The following is a 17101-nucleotide window of genomic DNA, read 5'->3' as shown; positions in this document are numbered from 1 at the left end:
TTTTGTGACAGTTTTAAATCATTTTTGTGGCAGTTTTAAATCACTTTTGTGGCAGTTTAAAACCCCCACAAATTGATTTTTTAATTTAACACAAATTAACTATTTTGTGAGATTTTCAAACCTTCACAAATCCTGTAATTATTTATTTTTAATTTCAAATCATTTATTAATCTCATCTCATTTACATATTCTCAAATGAAAAATTTATTTTTTAATATCAAAATTTAAAAACTAAATCTTTTATAACACAATTCCTCAATATAAGACATAATTCTAAATATAAAAAAATTCTCAATATGAATAATTCTAAACATGATTGCATATAGTATTATTCTACATAACTACCCACTTCATATAGGAAGGAAAAAGTGAAAATTCAACCCAAATGTGAGAGAAAGTGAAGGCTTTATTGCCTCCTAGGCCTTCTTAATTGTTGCTAGTGTAGACCTTGCTTTCAGATTCAAAAAGATAGCCCTGAAGAAAGAAACATAAAGAAAGTATATAAGAGGCTCATCAACCATTAAAATTGTGTAAGCTGAATAAACTTTGAAAAATGATTAAAAGGATAATAATGCCAAATGCTAAACAGGATGGAGAATCCAGCATGGTTAAATGTATAGAAATATCTTGGTCTAATAAGTGAAATACATATAATAAACAAAAGCAATCATGGCATTCATCTAGAGGAGTAAAACCCATTATGAAACTCCATAATAAAAATTAAAATCTTAGTGACTAAGAGATACCTCGTAGCATTTGAACATGATTTAATCAGGCTCTAGGCATCAGGTTTTATTGCTAAAAATATCTAGCATATTGCATTTAAATTTGGAATCATAAATAAGAAATGGTTTGATTGTGAATTTTATTGCTCTTGCTTTTACAACTACTATCAAACTTGGTTACAGAAAAGCCTATTTAATCATGAGTAAAAATATTCCATTCTCAGTGACCTCCAGAACATAAGATTTAATTTTTTTTCTTTTTTAATTCAGTTCAAGTTCTATTTTTCATGATCAAAATTGTCTTTTTAACCAAACTATTTATATTTTCAGGTTTCAAACATGCTGCATGCCTATCACTCACATACAGCATTATCAACTAAGTTAGCTTATTCATTAAATTTGGAACAAATGAGAGAGACAGAAAGAACTCATCTTGAAAATATATATATTCCAAAAAAAAAAGGGTGTTAAAGCAAAAGCGGGGCATTATGCCCAAACTGGCCTGAGAATTGAAAAAGAGAGATTATCTTTACAGAAGAAAAGATAAAAATGAAACTAAGATAAGAAAGAGATCGATCAAGTAAATAAATAGGAGAAGAGAAATAGTGTTACCTCAGCACACATAGTTCTGATGGTCTGCAGTGGCAAGCAGGGATGAGTTGCAGTTCAAATTTATAACATAGTTCGGTAGTTGCCTACTGAAGCAGGGATGAATTGCAGTTCAAATTTATAACCGGAATTCTCAACAAGTCTTTGCATATTGTCTACTGAAGCAGGATCAAAGGGTGCCTAAATGCCTTATTGAAGATAATAGATTTAGATTTATAATAGGCAGAGGAATTTTGTCTATCACTGTCACCAACTTAATACCCTTTTAACCTTGAAAATCACCCTCAATGTTTTTCTTAGGTTTAGATTTATCTGACACAATCTAACGAGAATTTATAGAAACTAATAGAAGCATAAAACAACCTAAAAGTCAGCATAAAAAAGAATAACTACAAGAAAACATGAGTTTGAAGACCCTTCCAAGAAGCATTAAAGGTTCTAACTCTCAGTATCAAGACAAATAGATTTCTGTTGATCTATTCTATTGGTCAATATGATTAAGTTACATTATATCTATGATATGATAACTTCAAATAACTAGGATTGTAATGTTCTTTTTTGTAATCTCATTTTAACAGGATAATTAACTTACTGGTACAAATTCTCCAGTTTTTGGATCTGTTCGATCCCTACCACCACTTGGGGCAATCCAAATTAGCTGAGATCCATCCCTGTACCAAAAAGCAGAACTTTAACAGCTAAAAGCCAAAATAATGGACATTTGACCAACCAACACGAACAATTAATTGAAGAAATTATGTGCAGTTACTTTTTATATTTTCTTTTAAGAATTATATTTAAATTTCAAAGCTTACAGGTTCCAAGAAAACATGGACTAAGATCGATAAGCTACAGAATTCAGAATCTATAAAGAAAAGTTATTAATTCTACACTAATAGATATACCTTAAAACCACAGCCATCTCCTTTAATATGAATATATAACAACATAAATCAACAAGAATATTTTATCGGATAAATCAATATTATTTTAGGATTTTATCGGTTAATCATTTAGACTTATAATATTAACAAATGTAAACATTTTCAGATTAAATTAAACCTATTATTTTACAATAAGTAAAAGTCAGAATGACGTACATGCATAACTCTTAAATGAGTGGAAATGCATAAAACTAAAAAAATTGAGGGTTTGCAAATTGCAATATAGAATATAGATTATGCAGCAATGAGAATATGAATATTGTGTAAAACTTAGGAAGGCCTTGAAATATTACGGTGCATGTATGTGGATGATGTAATATATATATATATATATATATGCATGTCATTTTATGGCAAAGGTGAAGTAGAGTGATGGAAGTGTGTGTGGCTGTTACATTTCATTGTGCATTATTCCATGTGTGTAGGGGTCACTTTTCCCCACTTTAATTTAATTTGTTCTTCCATCTTCTATAACCATAAGAATATCTGAACTCTGGTGTGCTTTAAAACTGGCATGAATGATGAATAATTTCATCATGTTAGAAGTGCCAATCAATACCATGTGATACTCTTTTTTTTTTTTTGAAAAAACAAAATTCTAGAATTGACAATAACATTGCTAAGAGCTAGATATCTGTGCTACCTGAAATCTGGATTACTTACGAGTGCTACCTGAAAAAAAGTCAGCACTAGAAATAATAGAAAAGAATGAATCAAGGGAACTGAAAAGATCTTCCAATATTAGAGCTACCTGAAAAGAATGAATCAAGGGAATTGAAACCTCTTCAGCGAGTAGAAGCCATGCATATGAAAAGGAAATAGTGAAAATAAGGTAAACCTGAGGATGAGTTAGAGTTCCTTTGGTGTCATAGGCTACCTCAAGTGGGATATCAAAGGTTGTGCAGCACGATTATACACCACCACGCTCTCTAGAGGCTCCAGAAAGCCGCGGTTTTTAGAAGACATGGTCGAGCACACGAAATCCAGCAGGCAGATATCTGTGCATACGCCTACAACCACCAGCTTCCCAATCCAAGCGACAAAAGAAAATGCATTACATTAGTGGTTATAACTTGTAATGATATGAGATAAAAAATCAGCAGTTTACTTTGCTAGAAACAATCACAAATTACTCACTGTGTTGATCTTATTCTTCTTCACCCAATCTACAAAAACATTGGAACCGTCTTCTTCTATCGACCCCAAGTATCCATCGAAACAATCCTTTCATCTGATTGTAATGTTGCTTTCATTCTCTAGCTATCTTAAAGCTGCAATTCAATGCAAATTTATACAGATCATGCCATGTCATGTCATACCTGAATCATTTGAACTATTGAGAAAAAGCTAAACAAGATTTGATAATTGGCAAACCTGGAACAAGATCTGATTTGTCAGTTCCAACAATACATTAAGGAGGATAAGGGTCCTCTGACTTGTTAGGGTGGTGAGAATCCAGCAAAGCCATTATTGAAAATTTCTTTTCACAGAACAATCTTGCTAGCCTTTCTGATTTATTGATCATCCCTGATATCTGTCTGTTGGCTTCTTTTGGAGCCTGAAAAGCAAGTAAATCAATCACAAATACACATGCAGGGTCTCAAATCTGAATACTAGTTAATAAAGAGTCCCAGATTTTCAGAACCAACAGTACAGAATCCATTTATGATGTCCACAAGAACAAGACCATTGATAGTGGCTTCGGTTAATACCACTGACTCCTGCTCCAGAGGAATCTCATTCTTGAGGAGCTCAACTGTTTGTGACACCATACTCCCTTTCCCGCACTAGTAAATAATCTGAATTCTCAGTTAAAATCGATGAGTAACTATTACATGCTCACTTGACTTCATAATTATATGATAGTCATAACAGTGTACCTACATTCACTGAGGCAAATTCACAAATATGTTCTACTCATGGTTCACCATATCTCAAATAAATTATACTAAATTCGAAGACCAATCCTTTTTTTCTCCTTGACCAAAATTAACTACAAAGAATTGCATGCTAAATTCCCTACTCTGTGTGTTATATGCCAACTTTTCTTCAAATAAGATTCAATACTTTACTCAACAAAATTTATAATTTAATTTACTGTTAGGAAGAACATAACCATGTCCTCCATATACATAAATGAATAAATCAATAAAAAGGTTTTCCTAATGAGAAGAGCTGCCGAATTAGCTTAAGCACGAAGATATCACCTACCACTACTAGTCAATCCAAGTCATACGCAGAATCAAACATAGTATATAGATTCAATTTCTCAAGTTTGGCTACTAGACGAAAATAAACAGCGCTAAAAGCAAAGAACAACGAAAATAGTGAGACCAGAGGAGGTGGCAAGCAGAGGAGGCAACGGTGAGAAAAGAACGACATGATGATGAGCAACGATAGATCTGGACGGCGATGTGATGATCTGCGACAAAGGACTGAGTAGAGGAGGCGATGGTGAGAAAAGAATGACACGACGACGAGCAACGGCGGAATGATCAGAGAAAGACGGCGAGCAACGACATTGACATAGAAGCTTTATGGCGGCAACGACGAGGACATAAACAGCGATAGTGGCGAGCTTACTCTCCCTCTTATCACGAACACTACAGTGAGCTTAATGGTGATAATGGCGGAGATGCGGCGAGTAGATTCTAGGGTTCAGATCTCAATTTTTTTTTCAATTCTAAATTTGTTTGAACAAGTTTTTATTTAGAGTGAAATTTATTTGGGCTTAATTATAATAATTTAGAGTATAAACATTTGTTTAGATGATTGGACTTAGAGAGTTTTAAATTTTAACTAATAGTAATTAATGGAAGTTTTATATTATGCCACAAATAAAAAATATTGAGGAGGTTTTAAAAGACCTTTATAAAAAAAGTCCCATAAATAAATAGAAATTTTGTAGTGATAATTAAACAATTATATAAAATATTTTATACTATCAATAATTAAAATTAGACTCTAATTTGTATCTAAAAATATAAGATAAAATTATATATTAAATTAATTTAATAAAAATAAAATATTATTGTAATATTATTTAATTAATAAATTTATTTAGTTAACGGTTATATCTCTATTTTTTTTTCAATTTCACTTTAATATTTACCAGTAAATTGAAGAATTTTGTATTGGATATCTATTTTGATAATTAGTTCTCAAACATAAATTAAAATAAAAATTAATTAAAATATTGACGCATTTTGTACTTTTATCTATCTAAGTAATTAATTCTATTATTATTATTATTATTATTATTATTATTATTATTATTATTATTATTATTTGAAATTAATTTTTTGTCTTTATTTTATTAAATAATTAAATAATCTATAAAATACATAATGAGGATATGAGAAATTTAGTATAGATTTTTTTTCTAAATTATCATTTATTGTATATTGTAACACCCTACTATACTTAATCGTATGCTTAAGTCATAAGACTGAGAGTAAGGTATTACGACCTCTAAAAATAGTAATATATATATATATATAATAACAGAGAAAAGATACTTAACTAGGAGCCTTGAAAAATGGGTAAAACAAAAATCGCAAAACAAAAAGCGCAAAGCTCAGGAAAGGATTACTTGCGTGCTAAGAAACCTAATAGGAACATGATAAAGTTAAGCAAAAGAATAAAGGAAAGCCAAGGAAACAGCATAACTAGCCCCTGACTTAGCCTGCGAAGCTAAGGCTGGCCAGAGGATATATATATATATATATATACATATGAACACACATAGGTATCCCCAAAATATACCAAAATACCAAAATAAACTCCTATCTCTCCCTCAACCTCTAAGAGGAGCAGCATACACAAGTTACTTGGAGAGTAAGCTAAACAAATATATACATATATACAACCAAAAACCAAAATACACCTAAGGACTACTTCGCTTCCCAAGATCCAGACGTCTAGCGAGGAGCCTCTCGACCTGCATCTGAAAAACAACAATACAATATGGAATGAGAACCAGAGGTTCTCAGCATGGTAAAAGTGCCACGCGCATAAGAAATACGGTCCTGAGAATGCCATAGGCAATCCTAGAACTCTGTTATTCAATTATCCAACTTAAGTACTAAACAGAAGCCATAAACAGGGGTAGGTATTCTAAATCTTCCTAACTTACTCAAGTTCAAGCTTAACCTAACACCAAACCATTTCCTCCGTTTCCTCCATCCTTTCATCATTCAGAATGCAACAGAAACAAGCAACCAAACAAGTTCACGCACAAGTAATGATCAAATAGTACAAATAGCAAGTATAACAAATAGCGGGTAATATATATCAATTAGGCATACCCAGAAAACGCATAGCAATCAATACAAACAAATGCATATGATGCATGTCTGTCCTATGGCTGATGGGGCCCATCTGTCGGTTATCCAGCCAACCCGACAAGTCCGAAAACCTTAGACTGTCCCCCGTCGCGCATCCCCAAGAGTCTATGCATAGAGTTCACATTCATATTTCATAAAATCACTCAATGGGGGCTATCCATACCCGGGAATTTATACGTGCCCGGTCACCCTTACGACGTAGGGTCAACAGAGTATCGAGATTCAACCTGGAACACGTGATGGCGAGCCATGGCTCTTACCCAGGGAACTCGTATCTCAGATAGCATTATTCATAAGCCATTTCATAGTCATAATCATTATTTAATCATTCATCAAGCCATGGCATATTAACTCCTTTTATTAACAACCTCCCTTTCACATTTTTCATCGTCATTCCCTTATAATTCATCTTGATTACCCTTTCCGGGTCCTGACCAAACTTTTTATCAAACTCTTCTCATCCTTCTTAATATCGAATAATCTTAAAATCAACACAACTCTAACATTAAATCAATCACATCACACGAGGATTGAACTTTAACTTCTCGAACTCATGACTATCACTAAGACATCCTCGACACTCTATTTTCTTTTCTGTTTCTAATATAGCAAATGAACTCGGAATTGCACAAACTTTATGTCCAGGCGTTCATATTGAAATAAGCTTTCTAACAAACTAAATATCATAATTTTCTGATTTTTCTAGCCTCAGGAATAAAGGAAAAACCGTGACTGCTCTGCAGTGCATAAAACCAGAAAAATAGCAGCAGCATGTGATATTCAAAATTCAATATAAAATCCAAGTTAAATCCAATGACTTTGAAAATTAATGTAGTTAAACTTTACTCATCCAGGTTTCTTTTTCAATTAGTTCTGAGTCAATACCATTTTTAATGAAAAAGTTACATTACCTGGAAATTAAGTAAAAATGAGATAAAATCTGTTTTAAAAACCAACAAGCTTAGTACCTTTCAATTGGAATAACTTTTATTACAAAACTCCAATTAAGCTAAATTTTGATTTGAGAACCCCTAGCTCATCCAGAAACATGTGTGTTTTGGTTGCAACCCAATTTCTATTTAATTCTAAGAGTTACAAGCATTGGAAGTTGATGCATAGCTTGCTGAAATCTGTTTCTTTTCAGTTTTGACCACCAATATTCAAAAATTCACAGCTTCCAATCCTCAACTCTTAAAATTCTGAAATTTTAGATAAATAAATCAAGTTAATCAAGTTTTATAACAAAATTGGTTTCGTACCAAAACTCAACTCGTAGAAGTCGCAGCAAGATAAACAAGTTGCTGCCCTGTTTGATCTTTTCTGCTGCTGGACAGATTTAACAACCTAACTTTAAAAATTTGCCATAAATTGTATATTTAACAAAAAGGTCCCAAATTTTCTAGTTTAGTTCCTTATATTCCCAAGTTTAGCCCAAACTTAGTCTCATGCAATTTCGATCATTATATAATTAGTTACAGCATATACAATACCACCACAACACAACTCTACATCCTTATTAACAAACACCAATTCTAATCCATCATAAATAAATATAAGAGCACACCATTAATAACTTTCACACCTCATAATTCTAATATATAAATTCACTAACAAATCTATTCTAACAACATTACAAGGCTAATCATTAAATACAACAAACAATCCAACTTATTCTATGGTTCCTCTAACCTAAGTTTTCACAACACCGTAAATATTAAACGTGCGAAACTTAAACCATACCTTGGCCGATCACTTAATTCACCCAAGGCAGCCTCACAACTCAAAATTACAGCCCCTCCAAGCTCAATCAAACAGCCCCAAACCAAGCTTGATCACCAACAAGCCTCCAACAAGCATCAACATTCACATACACACTACCTAAACCACAATTAACACATCCAAACATAACAACTCAATACCCAAATTTCAAAATTCAGAAATTTCATTAGGGTTTAAGATCTCTTACCTTTACCCACTAATCCTTGGGCAATACCCACAAGAAATCAAGTCTAGTGCACCCCTAAAACATGAAAATCATCAAGGAATTGAGTTTCTCAAACCTTAAACCCGAAATTCATATACCATCAGAAATGGAGCTAGGAAAAAGCGATTCACTTACTGTTTTATTTGAATAGAATTGAAGAACTCAATGAGCCCGACGCGTGGCCGCAAACGGCTCGTCAATCGAAGCTCCAGATCAAAAGTTATCAAAGAAAGAAGATCAAGCTAGGTTTTGGAATTCATTCTCTTCTTCTCCATGCATTTACGCTGCTTCTGTTGTGTTCTAAGGCAGAAAATGAGCTTTAGCTCATTTATATACTGGGCTGGTTGGGCCTGCGGGCCTGGTTTGGGCCCGGTTCAACCGGCTCAGCCCATTCGGCTCAATTTTGGGCCAAATTTTTCGAAAGTGATATCAAAATTCTCGTTTTGCCGAGCTCTATCCTATTTTGATATTAGTTTTGCATATTTAATTTTTCTATTGAAAATTCGATTTATTGACTAATTATATACCGATTTTAGCGGGGTTTACATATATAATTCATAAAAAAATATATTTTACTTTTATTATTGATTAGAAGATAATCTATTTATATTTTGATTAATTTTATTTATTATTATTATTATTATTATTATTATTATTATTATTATTATATTTAATTTATAGAAAGATAAATTGATAACCATATTATTATTTATCAATATATTAATATTGATAATGATTACATAAAAATTATTTAATATTTAATATTTTTATATTATTTATTTTTTATATATTTTGATATATTTATAAATATTTTTTATTATTTTTATATGCTATATGTTTACCCACATTATTTAAAATTTCTAGATCCGTCACTACTTTTGAGCGTGTTTCTTATTTTATTTTTTATAATTCATTGAATACAATTTATTACAGTAAATTAATTATATCAACTAATTGATTTGATTAGATATTTAAATATCACACGATTTATTATAATTCAAATCAATCAAATAATTGTAATTTATTATATCAATTATTTTAATTCATTAATTTATAAAGTACATAATAGCATAGATGATTTATTACTCATATGTTTTTCTATTTATTTTTTTAATTTATTAAATCCAATCAATTATAATAAATTAATTATATCAACTAATTAATTCAATCAATTATGTCCTAATTTATTTTTTAAATTCAATAAATCAAATAAAATCGATTATACTAATTATTTGTATCAACTAACTGATTTGATTAATTCTTAAAAATATTTTTATTTAATTTATTTTATTTATTTAAATACATGAATTATAACTGATTAATTATTTAATTTTATTACGATAAATATCAAGTTCTATTCCGAATATAAAAATATAAAATTTTATTTCTTCCATTTTTATTTTACCACTATAAAAGACCATATATGCTAGAAGAAATATCATTCATTTATCAATTACTCTTTCATTAGGTAGCTTTTACAACAATTTTTTCTTCCTATGAGGCGTCATCGCAAGAAGGCAACTATCGTGGACACAAACCACCACACACTCTGTAAGACCCTGAATTTTTATTTATTTATTAATAAATTATTTATGATCTATTATATTTATTTAAGATTATAACTTTTTTTAGAGATTTATATATATAAGTTGAGTAAATACCTATTTATTATTTAGAATTCTTATGATTGAAAAAAAAATATATAGCGAATATTTCATATATGCCTTAATTTTAAATATTTATATTTTTTTTAACCTTATCTTGTAAATAAAGGAGAATCAATTTACTTATCTCCAATTTTTATTAAATTAGTGTTTAACTGAAATAAATTATAAATTAGTAAATAAAAAGGTATTTTAAAGATGAATATTTTGTATTTAATTTGATTTTCTTAATTATTATTTTATCTTCCTTTATTTAAAAAAAATTAAATTACATTATTATCTATATTTTATTAATATTTCCTAAAACTACCCAAACCCCCACCCTTTTCCTCACACAGACCTACACACACTAGACACAGAAAACCTAACAGAAAAGAAAGAAGAAAGGAAAGAAAGGAAGAAAGGGAAGAACGAAGAGGGTGAGAAAAGGGGAAGAGGGAAACAGATCTGCAGAGGAGGAGGAACAGGGGAGAGAGAGAGAGAGATCTGAAGGGAGAGGGAGACCGTGACTGGCGCCGCCGCCGCCTCGCCCAGCTGCCGTGCTTCTCGTTGTCGCCGCCGAAAGGAAGAGGGAGAGAGAGCGACGTCGAATAGAACGCGAGAAGGGAGAGGAGTTGTGTTCTGTTGTTGACGTCGCGCTACCGCCACGCCGCCGTGCTGTGCGGAGTCACCGCCGTCGCCTCGAGCCTCGCCGTCGTCGCCCTCAGCCCGAGCCCTTGCCTTTTCCGTCATCGATGGAGTCAAATCTGCCGCTGGTTTGAGCTGAGGGAGAGGAAACGCGAATAGGAGAGAGAACAAGGGGCTTCGTGGGAGCTCCGCCACTGCCCAGCCGCCGTCGCAGGAGGAACGTCCCGCCACTACCGTGCTCCGTCGCTGTCGAAATCGGAACATCCGCCAGTAACTCTGCTTCTTCCTTACTTAAAATCTGTTCTGCTTCTATTTTGTTCCACTATTTTGATTATTGTTGGTGTTTCCGCTACCTTAATCACTCGGAGTGATGCTACTGCCACTAGGACGGATGTCCGAGTCAGATTTCTGTTCTTCTACCGCTAGGAGCCGACACCGGAGCTGTTCCTAGTGATTCTGGTCGGATATCTTTTTCGATTTTAGGTCATTTAGATGTTTTACTATTTTTGCCATGCTTATTCTGATTCAATTTCTGAATGTATCCTTGTTTGGGTTTCTTGAAGTTATTTCAGCTACTATAATTGCAATTTGTAATAATGCGGTCGCTATGAGAGGCATTAGAATTGTTGTTATTTTCGTGGGGTTAATGCTATCGCTGCTGCTATGAATTAAATGGAAAAGGAATTATCACGATAAGTTACGCGGACTCAGCTAACTGAGGTAGGGGTTTTCTTAAAATTCATTTTATCTTACAAAATTGTTATAAATAGATGTTAATGTGAGAAACATATGTCTGTGATTATGATTGTGTTATAAATGTGGTTGTTTGCTAGACTGAATGACTGATTGCTTGTTTACTTCAGTAGTTTGTGATTGCTGAAAAGAAATTAGTTTGAAAGGTTATTTAGTTGATTATTATTGAAAAGTGGCTTTCTTAGTTTTGAAGCTGTTTTGAGAATGTAAACGCATCGGCTTTGGAAATGATTTGAAATATGAAAATGAATTAATTTTAGAAACGGTCTAATTTTGAGTTAGTCTGACTTTATAAATGATTTAGTATTTGAGCTGGTTTGATTTTAAAAAGAGATTTATTATTGGCATTGATTCGCTTTGAAAATAAATTGATATTGGAGTTGGTTGAATTTTGGAAGATGATTGAGATTTGGAAATAGTTGAGAAAATGTTTGAGAAATGTTTGGATGGAACCCGAAAAGGGTGGCAGAATCCGAGTTTTAGAGGAGATGCTGCCAAAATTTTATAAAATTGGAAGTTTTGTTTGAAGTAATTATTTAAAAAGATTTAGTTCTTAAACGTTATATGTTTAAGATTGATTTATTTAGAAAAGAAAGAATTATGTTTTGGATTGAGATTGTTGATTAACGGAAAGAAGGATGATGAGGATTGATTTGAAATATGATTTTTGAATGAATTTGGAAATGTGATATGGATTGACAAATGATGATGATATTGATGAATGTGAATGAATTATTTATGTGGCTTATGAATTTGAAATATCTGAGATACGAGGTTCCCTGGATTAAGTGCCGTGGCTTGCCACCACGTGTACCGGGTTGAAAACTCGATACTCTGTTGACCCTACGACGTAAGTGTGACCGGGCACTATATAAATTTCCGGGAATGTTACCCCATTGAGCAATATTGATTATTTGAGAAAAAGCTATGCATAGACTCTTGGGGATCCACGTCGGAGGACGGTCTAAGGACAATTCAGACTTGTCGGGTTGGCTGGATAACCGACAGATGAGCCTCATCAACCATAGGACAGGCATGCATCATATGCATTTGTATACTTTGCTTGGCTTTGAACTTGTTTTGGTTTGCCTAATTGCTAAACTGTTCTTAACTGCTACTTGAACTATTTGCTGTAATTGCTACCTACTTGTGCTTTCCTTGTCTGTCTTGCCTGTGTTTGTCCTGGCGTGCTACATTTGAGAATGAACTTTGGTGCTGAATTAATGACTGTGTTGTTTGATTGCATGGTTGGTTTCTGATTGAGATTTTCTTATAAGAAAGGAAAGATTTTGGACTTCTGAAAGATTAAACATTGTTTCTTTGAAAGAGTTTTGAACGATTTCCTATTGGTTTTAAAAGATTCACAAGGCAATGATAATCACTGAGCTTGAAAACAGTTTTCTTATTGAATATCTTTTTATGACAACTTTGAAACTCCGTGGTGAGACCGTGTGGTTAGGTTCTCACCCCCCTACAGCTTTACCTTTTCAGGAATCGGATGAAGAAGCATTAAAAAGAGTTATACTGCGTTTGGTTTATATGTTGTTGTATTAATTAGTTTATTTTCTTCCCTCGTCTTTGTTATTAGAAGTTTGTAAGAGGGTTAGGAATTGTATGTTTTATATGTATATTATATTGAGTTATTATGTAAAGAGTCTTGTATATGAATCTATGTCTGCTTGCATTTTTCTTAAGATAAAGTATTTATTTCTGGTTTCAAAGAAATCAGCGAGACAGTGTCGAGTCACAGGCTCGTATTTTAGTATTTAGTATGTAAAATAGTCGTAATACTTCTTGCTATCAGAGTAGCGCAGCCGGAAGCGTGACTTCTGATAGTGAGGGTGTTACACACTCTTCAACTCCCGTGCTCATCATTCAGAGCAATATATGATATGTTATCCATGAAGCATGTATAGACCATGGTGTTATCATGTATGTATAAATAAAAAAAATCGTAATTAAGCTTAAGTCATTTATCTGTTTGTGTGGTATATTATAGTGTGAAATTACTTTCAATTTGTGTTGTGCAATGATATTATGGTTTAATTTAAGCTTTTTGTTTTAGAACTGTGTTATGATTTTATCTCATCATTTTCTCTTAGATATCAAGTTGATGTATTTTTATTTATTATTATTGAAACGGGTGTGATATAAAATTTGTAAAAAAAAAAAATAAAACTCTCACACTCAATTTATTTTATTGTAGTCTTTTATCTCTTCTATTTCTTTTTATTTTCTTCTTATTTATTTTTCTTTCTTTTTAAATATCATATAATTTATTATAATTTATACCAATTGATTAATTATAATTTCATTATATCAGTTAGTTTAATTCATTAATTTATAATATGCATGATAAAATAGATTATTTATTACTTATACGTTTATTCTTCTAAAATCTAAATCTAAATAATTATATGTTTAGTTTTAGTTATGAACAAAATATTATTAATAATAAATAATAATTAACCACTCATACTTTTAATCAAAGTGTTTGGATGATTTTTATATTTATTAATATTAATTATTGATTATTTTTCGTCAATAAATTGTATTATAATTTTATGTTAGTTCATAATTGATTAATGATTAATATTCATGAAGCTATATTATTCTAAATTTTATATTTTACAAATATTTTATTTAAATGTACTTTAAACATAAAAATGTATTATTTTTAATAATATCATACTTTTACTTTTTTTTAATTATTCTAAATGAATATTTTATCAAATACTAATTAAAGCCATCCTTCCATTTGCTTTTACTAATTTATTATCTAACTATTATATAAAATTATAATCGTACTAATGAATTTAATATTAAAGTTAATTTGACTTTTTATTTAGAGTATTTTTCGATTTTTTTAGTCTAATCAACCAAAACTATTCAATTATAAATAGTCACTTCTATCTTATTTTATATTATTAACTAATTAAAATTAATAAAATTTAATAATATAATTATGTTTTATATTTTTATATTAGTTCAATCCATCTAAGCTATATAATAATCATTTTAATTTTTATATTTTGTAATGTAATACTACATACATTAATAGTAAAATAACATAGTAAATTTTTATGTTTTAATATTAAATATAAAATTAATAAGTACAAAAGTTTTTAAGCTTTTAAATCAATACAAAACATTGTAAATAATACTTATTTATGGCATAAACAAAGAAATACAGAATCTTAAGTTTTACATATAAAAATTTAGGAACATGTTATATGTACAAATATAATTGTATAGTATTATTTTTTTTTAATGGTGTAGACCAACAACTCTAATTTTATTTCACGGTCAAATAAAAAAAGTCATAATTTTAATGGTAGTCAGAAAAAAAAACAAAATTAATCAAAAAAATAGTTAATTTATATTATTCTATTAATTTATTTAATATATTAAATTATTTTTATTTATATTGAGATTAATTTTAAATATTTTAAAATAAAAAGTATAATTAATTATAATTTGCATCTTAAATTATGTTGAGTACATGATATTCTATTGTGCTGCTAAAAGTAAAAATGAGATAACAAATATAATTTAATCTCTTAATTTAGTATATTTATTTATATTTTATACTTTTTTTACGATTAATTTTGTACGATGTTGGTATATTAAATAAAAATAGCTGTTATAATAACAAAAAATAAAATAAAATTTCAATCAATAATTTTATATTCTTTACTTTTTTTTTCAATTTTATTTTGGATTTTAATTTATTACTAAAAGGTAATAAAATTCTATTGATACTGAAATAAAGTTGTAAAAAGTTTCATAGGGTAGAATAAGTAAAATAATGTGATACCCACATTACAACATCCAAATGAAACAACCTAGGATCTAAAATGTTTATCTTTCTCTTTCTCGCCGTCTATTATATTATCGATTCTATTATATAAAAATCAATTTTTTACATTTAATGATAGAGTCAACGTAGCATGTTTCTGAGAGTATTTCTTAATTTATTTTGTTTAACTCATTAAATACAATTCATTATGATGCATTAATTATATCAACTGATTGATTTGATTAGATATTTAAGTATCACACAATTTAAAATTATGTATATTGATGATTTGATTTTTATGATATATAAATTTAAGGAATAAATTAAAATAATATAATTTATTACTTATTTAATTTGAATACAACAAATACAAACTTAATTTAGTCAAAAGTTTATTATTTTCTAATCTTCTATACATAAAAATAACAAAACAAAATTGTAAAAATATTTTTTTATCATTTTTGCTATTTTAATTTTATTTTCTTTTCTTTTTTTAATGTGTAATTTTATTTTATATTAACTTTGTGTATTTAATAACAAAATATACTCATATTAATTCTATCATCTAATAATATATTTTTATCTATGTTAATCAAAGAATTTCAATAGTTATCAACTACATCTAATAGAATGACTGAGAAGTGAGAATTACGATAAGTTAAACCCAAGTTCAAAATGCTGAAACGAAGAAAAGAAAACAATGGATATATGATTAGAGAAAAATATATAATAACGAGAAATATACTAAAACTGGATTTTTCCTCCAACTAATAAAAGTGAGGTGTCAATTCCTCATGAATTCATTTTTCCTCTAAAATGAAATCACTATTTTCTCTTCTAAATTTATTTTAGAAAAATATCTTTATTATAATTATATTACAGTTAACATTTAGCGAATAATGCATGATTATACTAATTTAGGAAAATATCTTTATTATAATTATATAAAATCAATATTTAATACATTATCAACTAATAAAAGTGAAGTGTCAATTTCTCATGAATTCATTTTTCCTCCAAAATGAAAGCACTATTCTCTCTTCTAAATTTATTTTAGAAAAAATATCTTTATTATAATTATATTACAATATTACAATTATATTACAAGTAGCATTTAATGACTAATGCATAATTACAGTAATTTAGAAAAATAAAATAAAGTCCAGTAATTTATCTTTCGACTGCACACGTATGTAGAATAATTTTTAAGAAGGAGTCATGTATAGTAAATACGGTCGATGATTGTAAAACTGTATACTAACATTGATATAATATTATTTCAGGTATATGTTTTGCAGGTATCAAAGAAAAGTGTTGAGTTATTTTTTAGTGGGTTTAAATTATTTATTGTTTATTAGAGAATTTTGTGCATTAGAATTCTCTAATAATTTATTATTTATTTTGAGCTGATTTTGATATGTTCTTATTTGACCGTAAAATAACATATAAGAATTTGTTGGTAGATCTAAGTATTACTAGATTATTTATAGTCACATTGAGTATATATGTTTGATTTATTGAAAAAAATAAATTACTAAAACTAATTAATAACTATTTTAGAGTTAATACATTTAATACTAGATTAAGAAAAAATAAACAATACATAATATGTTACATTTTTATTAATCAAATTATTGTAATTCAAATTAA

General features: G+C 29.6%; 1 pseudogene across 1 annotated transcript; it reads right to left on the bottom strand.

Annotated features, from left to right (window-relative positions):
* Window positions 1–258: 258 nt before the first annotated feature.
* On the bottom strand, window positions 259–11163 carry LOC107615713 (uncharacterized; annotated as a pseudogene). The gene is made up of 10 exons (XR_015899734.1): window positions 10716–11163; window positions 8448–8502; window positions 4613–4811; window positions 3653–3836; window positions 3416–3549; window positions 3117–3301; window positions 2942–3029; window positions 1927–2005; window positions 1338–1423; window positions 259–474 (listed from the first exon to the last, which is right to left on the bottom strand). The product of XR_015899734.1 is annotated as an uncharacterized LOC107615713 (transcript).
* Window positions 11164–17101: the final 5938 nt, after the last annotated feature.

This window comes from Arachis ipaensis, chromosome B9 (assembly GCF_059453495.1).
Source record: "Arachis ipaensis isolate K30076 ecotype BB chromosome B9, ASM5945349v1, whole genome shotgun sequence".
NCBI classification, from domain to species: Eukaryota; Viridiplantae; Streptophyta; class Magnoliopsida; order Fabales; family Fabaceae; genus Arachis; species Arachis ipaensis.
Note: the sequence above shows the minus strand (reverse complement) of the source record. Positions and strands in the feature narration are given on the sequence as shown.